Source organism: Centroberyx affinis, unplaced genomic scaffold (assembly GCF_046629955.1).
Source record: "Centroberyx affinis isolate AG114_WGS23_722 - 3 ecotype Tasmania unplaced genomic scaffold, CSIRO-AGI_Caff_v1 ptg007831l_1, whole genome shotgun sequence".
Classification (NCBI taxonomy): domain Eukaryota; kingdom Metazoa; phylum Chordata; class Actinopteri; order Beryciformes; family Berycidae; genus Centroberyx; species Centroberyx affinis.
The window spans coordinates 33925-42500 of record NW_027283929.1 but is presented as its reverse complement, the minus strand read 5'-3'; positions in this window follow the sequence as shown (position 1 = coordinate 42500).

The window sequence follows — 8576 nt, the reverse complement described above, 5'->3', positions numbered from 1 at the left end:
CTTTACAACACTGACACGTTCAAACAAACAGAGAGTGTCAGGAGGTCAGTTTGTGGTTCAAGTCCTGCATTTCTGTTCTGCTGTCTTCATGGGATTACAGCAGCTGTGTTTAACCAGCAGACTAGAGCGGGGGTGATGAAGATGAAGATGAAGATGGAGAAGATGAAGAAGAAGATGAACAGTTCTATTTATCCATAATCTCAGGATAAAGTTCTGACAGAAGGATTTATTCTCCGTTTACAGACAGAAGCTTTTCCTCCTCAGGACCAGAAACAGTTTTTCATGAATATACTGTATGTTGGTTAACCTCCTGCATGGTTACCAGGTGGTTGTCATGGACACCAGGTGGTTGTCATGGAGACCTGAGGCTGTTGGTCAGCTCTGAACCATCCTGGAGACGCTCCGTCCACTCTGCACCTCCTCCTCCTCCTCCTCCTCCTGAGAGACTGAGTCTCGTCTTCTGTCAATCAAAGCGCTGAGATGCCCCGCCCACAGCTTGGTCTGCAAGAGAACATAACAATAATAATAATAATAATAATAATAATAATAATAATAATAATAATGATAATGATTATTATTATGATCATAGTTTCCTCTGCATGCAGACTGAAGTCCAGTAACTTTCAGACAGAAACACTTTTTAATTGGTTTAGTTTTAATTGTTTCTAATTCCTTCATCTTTAATGCCGTGGATGTCACACTTGGTAGAACGTTACTGAGTCCTAATATTGATGCTTGTGCCCAAGTTCAGTAATTTGAGCATCAATCTGACTCATGAGAACAATGTCTTTTTTATGGTGGCCAAAAATTCTTAGAGTCCTAGAGGCAAAAATGTTCATCGTGTCCAGATACCAATCTGCACCAAGTTTCACATCGGCACAGAGGGGCGGAGCCTGAGACTTTGAGGGTTTACTTTAGCGCCCCCTGTGGGCCAATCAGAGCCATTCTTTGTGTCCCATTAGCAAATCACCAGGACTCTCCATGTGCCAAATTAGAAAACAAGTTACCAATCTATGCCTGAATTATTGTCCTGAATACAAATAATGCAAGGCATTGTGGGTATTGGAGTCTTTGTAATTATCACAACATAACAGAAGTTCAAATGGCTTCAAATCTCAACATATCAACATGTGACTTGGCAAATATTTTTAAAGTAATGTTTCTAATTTCAAGTGGATTGATTACTTAGATTTTTTATTTATTTTATTTAACCTTTATTTAACCAGGTAAGCCAATTGAGAACCAATTCTCATTTACAATGATGACCTGGCAAAGAGGCTAAAACAGTATACAAGTCTATACAATAGTAAAAAACATAATCACAATAAACAGACAACATGGGTCAAATTGTACTGGCCAAAATACTGGAATCATTAGTTAACACACAATTAAAGGAATATCTCCAAGAAAAGAACATCCTGTCTAGTGTACAATCACAGGACCATCCATATTCAAAATACACTAGATAAGAAACAACATGGTGTTTCCATTTTTATCGATCTGTCAAAAGCATTTGACACGGTGGATCATACTATTCTTCTACAGAGGTTAAAGTGTATTGGAGTCTGTTAAAACTCTGAGATGGTTTCATGATTATCTGTCCAACAGAACCCAATGTGTAATGACAGATGGACTTAAATCAGACCTGGTGTGCCACAGGGCTCTATTCTTGGTCCTCTGTTATTTATGATTTATATTAACAACATTGGACAAGACAAACAGAATGCCACTGTGCACCTTTATGCTGATGACACAATTTTGTATTCTAGTGGCAAGAGTATATCTCAAACATTTAAGGATGCACAGCTCGCATTTAATGTCATTCAGAAAAATGTATATAATCTCTAGCTTGTGTTAAATGCTGACAAGACAAAGCTCATGGTTTTCTCAAATGCAAAGTCTGAGAATTCATGTCAAAATCAAATTGTTACATTGAATGATCGACCAATAGAACTAGTCAACTCATATAAATATCTGGGGATCTGGATTGACAACAAGTTAAATTATTCAAAACACATTGAGACCCTGGTGAAGAAACTTAAATTAAGAATTGGCTTTTACTTTAGGAACAAAGCCTGTTTCTCTCCTATACTAAGGCCAGAAAATAACTTTTCTCTCGGTTCTCTCTGACAGAGAGTCTGTCTACATGCATGAAGCTAAAAAGCTTTGGATTCAGTTCTTCATGCAGCACTCAGATTTGTAACAAATGCAAAACCGTTGCCATCTCTGCAGTGTTAACTGGACATCTTCATCCTCTCACAGCTGAAACACTGGTACATCCTTATATACAAGGCCATTATTGGTAAAATGGCTGCTTATTTGGCTTCACTTTTAGCATACCAAGAAAGTAGATATAACCTCCGTTCTCAGTCCTTTCTACTTTTTTCACTACCGAAGGTCCGAACTGAACAAGCAAAAAAGGTTATTTAGAGTCTGAACCTGCAGGTTCCTGTCTCTCTCTCAGATTTTAAATCCATGACAGCTGATTCCAGATCAGTGAGTCTGCTTTGCAAACAAAACATAAAGTGAGTCGCTCTGTGATGATCCTCTGGCTGGAAAACCTTCAGGGTGGGTTCATGGGTCCGGTCCAGTGTTGGACTAAAACTCCACTCTGAATGGAGTTCTCTGTTTGGGGTTTGGTTTTTGATCCGGGCCTGGGCTTGATCCCTATCCTGATTCTGTTATATTTTAATGTGATTATGTATATTTGTATCTAATTTTGTAAGTATTATATTGTGTCATGTAACACTGCTGCCACTTCTTAGACCAGGTGTCTCTTGAAAAAGAGATTGCATCTCAATGAGACAACCTGGTAAAATAAAGTAATAAAATAAATTGAAACATCACAATATACATAATATACGTATATAATATAATATATACAACAGCAGAAATCTACAGTATGTACAGTAGCAGGGCCAGAAGAAGCAGAAAATCAGAAGCAGGTGCAGTAATCAGAAATGATGTCTTCTATATATATATATATATTTTTTTTTATTCAAAACATAATTAAGAAGACAATAGTACAATAACCAAGACAACAAAACAAAACCCCCAAAAAAACAAAACAAATCAAAACAAAACAAAACACAGCTCAGCTTAATAAATAAGTAACCACGGTTATGTACAATTAGTAGCTCACGAAAAGCCCTGCAGCAGTATAGCAGCCACACCCGGCTCTACATAATTCAGAAATGGTTCCCATATTTTAAAGAAAGCGTCCATTTTAGTATGTAAAATACATGTGAGGTATTCTAATGGTACTAAATCAAACAATACTCTCTGCCAGCCTTTAACTGTTGGTACTTTGTCGTTAATCCACTGTAACAGAATGTTTTTCCTTGCCGCGAAGGTAAGGATACAATATAATCTTTTTTTATTAATTGATTTTATACCCTTGCTTGGAAGGCCCAGTATCAAAGACACTGGGTCCAATTCCAATTCTAAACCCAATATTTTTTCCATTTCATTTAACACATTGGACCAATATAGTTGCAATTTACGACAGGACCAGAAGCAGTGGGTTAAAGTACCGATATCTGTTTTACGGCACATGGGAGAAAAAGAAGAGTTAAAGTAGTGTCTACGGTTAGGCGACACATACATTCTGTGTAAAATTTTGAGCTGTATTGCTCTGTTACGATTACAAACTGAAATTGAGTTTGCATGTCTCCAAATATCTTCCCAATCTTCATTATTAATTTTGATAGATAGCTCTTTCTCCCATTTGCCCTTACTTCCCTCTTTACCCACAGATGAGACTGAACATAAGGTTTTATAGCACAGACTCATTGTTAATTTTCTGGTTGTATGAAATAATATTCTTTCAATAGATGATAGTTCGGGATTGTTAATTAACGTTGTACTATATATTATGTAGTGCCTTGTCTGTAGATAACGGAAGAAGTCTTGCCTGGAAACACCATATTTCTCAATTACTTGTTCAAAAGACATTACAGTATTTTCAGAAAGTAGATCTTTCAATCTATTAATGCCTTTATCCCTCCATTGTGCAAAACCAGCATCAGTAGATCCAGGCTGAAAATCAGGGTTGTTTATAATTGGAGTAAACACTGATGTCAATTTTGACCTTCCCTCAAGTCGAGACACCAATCGCCATGCTCTAACTGTATTAAGAGTGATAGGGTTATCACAGTTTTTCTTTATAATTTTAAAATCCTTAAAAAATAATAGATCCCTCAATGGAACTGTTGACAAAGAGACTTCAACATCCAACCAGATAGAGTCAATGTCAATAGTAATCCAATCAAAAATATATCTCATATGAGCACATAGCTGATATTTTCCAATATCTGGTAAATCTAATCCCCCAACACAACCAGGTAATTTTAATACATCCATCTTAAGCTTCGGTCTACGCTTATTTCATATAAAGGAGCTTAGGAATAAAGGAATCATTTGAATAGGGTATAGTAATTTTGGTAATATATTCATTTTAACCAAGGACACGCGCCCTAACCAGGATACAGGAAGGGAATTCCAGCGCTCCAAATCTTGTTTAACCTTCTCAAACACAGGAACAAAGTTTGCTTTATACATTTGTTTAAATTTAGGAGTAATAGAAATACCCAAATACACAAAGCCAGCCGGGGACCACTTAAAAGGGAAAACAGGTATAGCAGAAGGTATCGATCTAAGGCTCTCGAGTGGCATGGCTTCAGACTTAGTCATGTTAACCTTATAGCCAGAAAAGATACTAAATAAATCAATAACATTAAGAAGAGCTGGTATTGATGTTTCTGGACTGGAGATAAATATCAAAACATCATCCGCATACAGACTTATCTTATGATGCGTATTATCTACTTTCAACCCCTGTATAGAGGGCATAGTTCTAATAGCCTCTGCCAGTGGCTCAATGGCAATGGCGAACAAGAGGGGCGATAGGGGGCATCCTTGTCTCAAACCACGGAACACTGTAAAGTTATCTGACCTAAAACCATTAGTCACCACGGCTGCCTGTGGCTTATCATATAGTACCTCAACCCATTTAATGAAGTTGTCCCCAAGACCAAATTTTTTAAGTGAATAAAATAAATAAGACTATTCTCATAGGCTTTTTCAGCATCTAAAGAGATCACTAACCCATCAACATCTGTTTTTTGGAATGCCTGAATAACATTAAGAACACGCCTCACATTATTACATGAATTTCGTCCTTTAATGAAGCCTGTTTGATCTTCTTTTATGATTTTAGGTAAAAGGGCCTCTAAGCGGGTGGCCAAGATTTTTGATAATATCTTCCGATCCACGTTAAGAAGGGAAATTGGTCTATAAAATGAACAAGACTCTGAGCTCTTCCCTTTTTTCATAAGTGAGATATTTGCTTCCCTTAAAGTCTGAGGTAACTGGCAATTTGAGAATGAGTGATTAAACATGTCAAGTAGTGGGTCGTCTTCTATATATTTATATATACATATATATTTATATATAAATATGGTTTATATATACTGGTATGACTGGTGGAACATATTGGGCTGTAATCTGTAATCTGCATTACTGATGTGAACATTATTCATCTGTTTCTGTGTTTCTCTTTGTTTCTTTCTGTTTTTGTTTGTTTGTTTTTGCCTCTTATGCTCAGTCTGTGAAAATGAAAAAGATTATTAAACTGAAACACAGAGACACAGAGCAGAGGGAGGAGGAGAAGAGGAGAGGAGGAGGAGGGGAGGAGGAGGAGGGGAGGAGCAGGAGGAGAGGGGGGGAGGAGAGGAGGAGGAGAGGAGGAGAGGAAAGAAGGAGAGGAGAGGAGAGGAGGAGGAGGGGAGGAGGGGAGAAGAAAGGAGAGGAGGAGAGAGGAGAGGAGAGGAGGAGGAGGAGGGGGGAGCAGGAGGAGGGGAGGAGAGGAGGAGGAGAGGAAAGGAGGTGTGGAGAGGAGGAGAGAGGAGAAGAGGAGAGGAGTCAGCAGCTCTGTTCTTCTCTGTCTTCCATTTTAATGAATTCTGTTCTAACCTTTATTTCTCCATGAAGGTTTACAATCCAAAAAGCTCAGACTGGGATTTGAACCAGCAACCTTCTAGTCACAAAGCTTCAGTCTCACATAGAAGATCTACAAGATCTACAAGATCTACAAGATCTAGATCCGGGATGGACACCTGGTCCATCTGACAGTCTGCAGGTTTTCTTTCCAACCAAACAGCGGCTGGTTCACCAACTCGATCTCACTGCTGCAGTTTGGTTGGAAGGAGAACCTGCAGCCTGTCAGATGGACCAGGTTCCATCCAGATCTAGAAGGTCTAGAAGGTTCTCCAGATTTGGTCTCACTCACACACTAATCACAACAACAGTCCCAGTCTGTTAATCTAACTGTACACCCTAATTCAAACAAACACCCACAGAAACAAGAATCAATCAAACGATCAATCAAACTATCTATCTATTTATCTATTTATCTATTTATCTATCTATCTATCTATCTATCTATCTATCTATCTATCTATCTATCTATCTGTCTATCTATCTATCTGTCTTTACTTACCGCTCAGCTGTGTTTCTTGTCTCACTTCAGCCTGATTCCTGATAAGCTGATTATACAGCCAACATACTGAATCTCTTCTTCTCCTCTTTTCCTCCTCTCCTTCTTCTCTTCTCCTCCTCCTCTTCTATTCATCTACTCCTCTTCTTCTTCTTCTCTCCTCCTCCTCTTCTCCTCCTCTCCTCCTCCTGAGTCAGTTCATCTGTTCAGTCTAACAGACTGACAGTAAACTTGTCTTCGCTCTGTTCGCTCTGAAGGCTGAACACAACTGACAGGCTCTCTCTCTCTGCTCAGCCTCTACCTCGCTCTACCACTCCCTCTCTCTCTCTCTGCTCAGCCTCTACCTCGCTCTACCACTCCCTCTCTCTCTCTCTGCTCAGCCTCTACCTCGCTCTACCACTCCCACTGCTACTACTACTTCTGCTACTGCTACTTCTGCTACTACTACTGCTACTATGACTCCTCTACAAAGGATGACTCCTCTCTGACTCCTCCCTCCCCTGACTCCTCCCTCCACTGACTCCTCCCTCTCTGACTCCTCCCTCCCTTAACTCCTCCCCCCTCTCTGACTCCTCCCTCCCCTAACTACTCCTCCCCATCTCTGACTCCTCCCTCCACTGACTCCTCTCTCCCCTGACTCCTCCCCCTCTCTGACTCCTCCCTCCCCTAACTCCTCCTCCCTCTCTGACTCCTCCCTCCCCTAACTCCTCCCTCCTCTCTGACTCTTCCTTCCTCTCTGACTCCTCCCTCCTCTCTGACTCCTCCCTCCCTCCTAGCTCCTCCTCCAGGTGGAGGATTGTGTCACATGTCACAGGTGACAGATGTAAACTCCAGCGGTTCTTGTTGATGTTCCTGCAGCTTCTGTTGGGGTTTAACCAGTTAAACTTACCGTAGAATACATTCATATATTATATATTCATATGTTTACATGTTTGACTGCCATTAACTGATTTAGGCTAAAACACGCAGCAGCTTAAACCTTTATTTTATCTGAAAGCTTCCTTCAGTCTGTTTTATTGGTACTCCTAACTAGAACCTGGCTTGTGTTCAGGGTTGGAGTTCTAATCTGAGCTTTGTGGGGTTTCTAAAATAACTGACGTTAGGGGCGGAGATAAATAAATAAATAAACTAGAAGGGAACTCGGAGAGCGCAGACCTCCGCCAACGTTGGTGCTATTATTGCTTGTTCGTGAGTCGGATCCGGATCCGCTCCAAAATGTAATGGGTTCTTCCTTGGCCCATGCTGCACCCTTCCACCAAGTTTCATGAAAATCAGGCCAGGAGTTTTTCTGTAATCCTGCTGACAGACAAACAAACAAACGGCACTGAAAACAAAACCTCCTTGGCAGAGGTAAGAAAAGCCTAACGGGCTTTCAGAGAGAGAGAGAGAGACTGAGAGAGACTGCTCATTACATGGTCCAAGACTTTCACACACACACACACACACACACACACACACACAGCAGCCCACTTTTTTTTATCATGTCGCATGTGGCGCACACTTGGTGGTGAACTGTCATTCACCAGAGAATATGGTGCGTAGTTCTTTTGGAAAACATGTTTCTTGTAGCCTATTTATCTCGGTAACGTAAATAATGCTCATTAGATTGAAAAATGCATTATTTGTGATTAAAATAATGGTTGTTGGTAATGTATTAGCGACCCCCACAGATGTATGATTTTATGGGAGCTCAGACCCCTCCTTCCCTCCTTATGGGAGCTCAGCTCCCACTGGCTCCCACATAACTAGAACCTTGTTGTATGAAAAGCTCATGTGTAAGTCGCTTTGGATAAAAGCGTCTGCCAAATGTGAAATTGTAAATTGTAAATTGTAAATTGTAAATTGTAAATTGTACTGTCGGATCTTGTTCTGCTTCCACATTTACTTTCTTTTTCATGCATGAAAGAACTAAAATATTTCAGTTATTGTGCAGAAAGAAAAACGCCACGCCACAGTGTATGAAAGTGAAGTATGAGAGAGGAGGGAGATCACATGACTAAGGGTTAGGATAAAGGGCCGGATTCCAACCCAGGACGCTGCAGTTACGTCATCTCTGAGCGACTCTCCGATAGCGGACAGA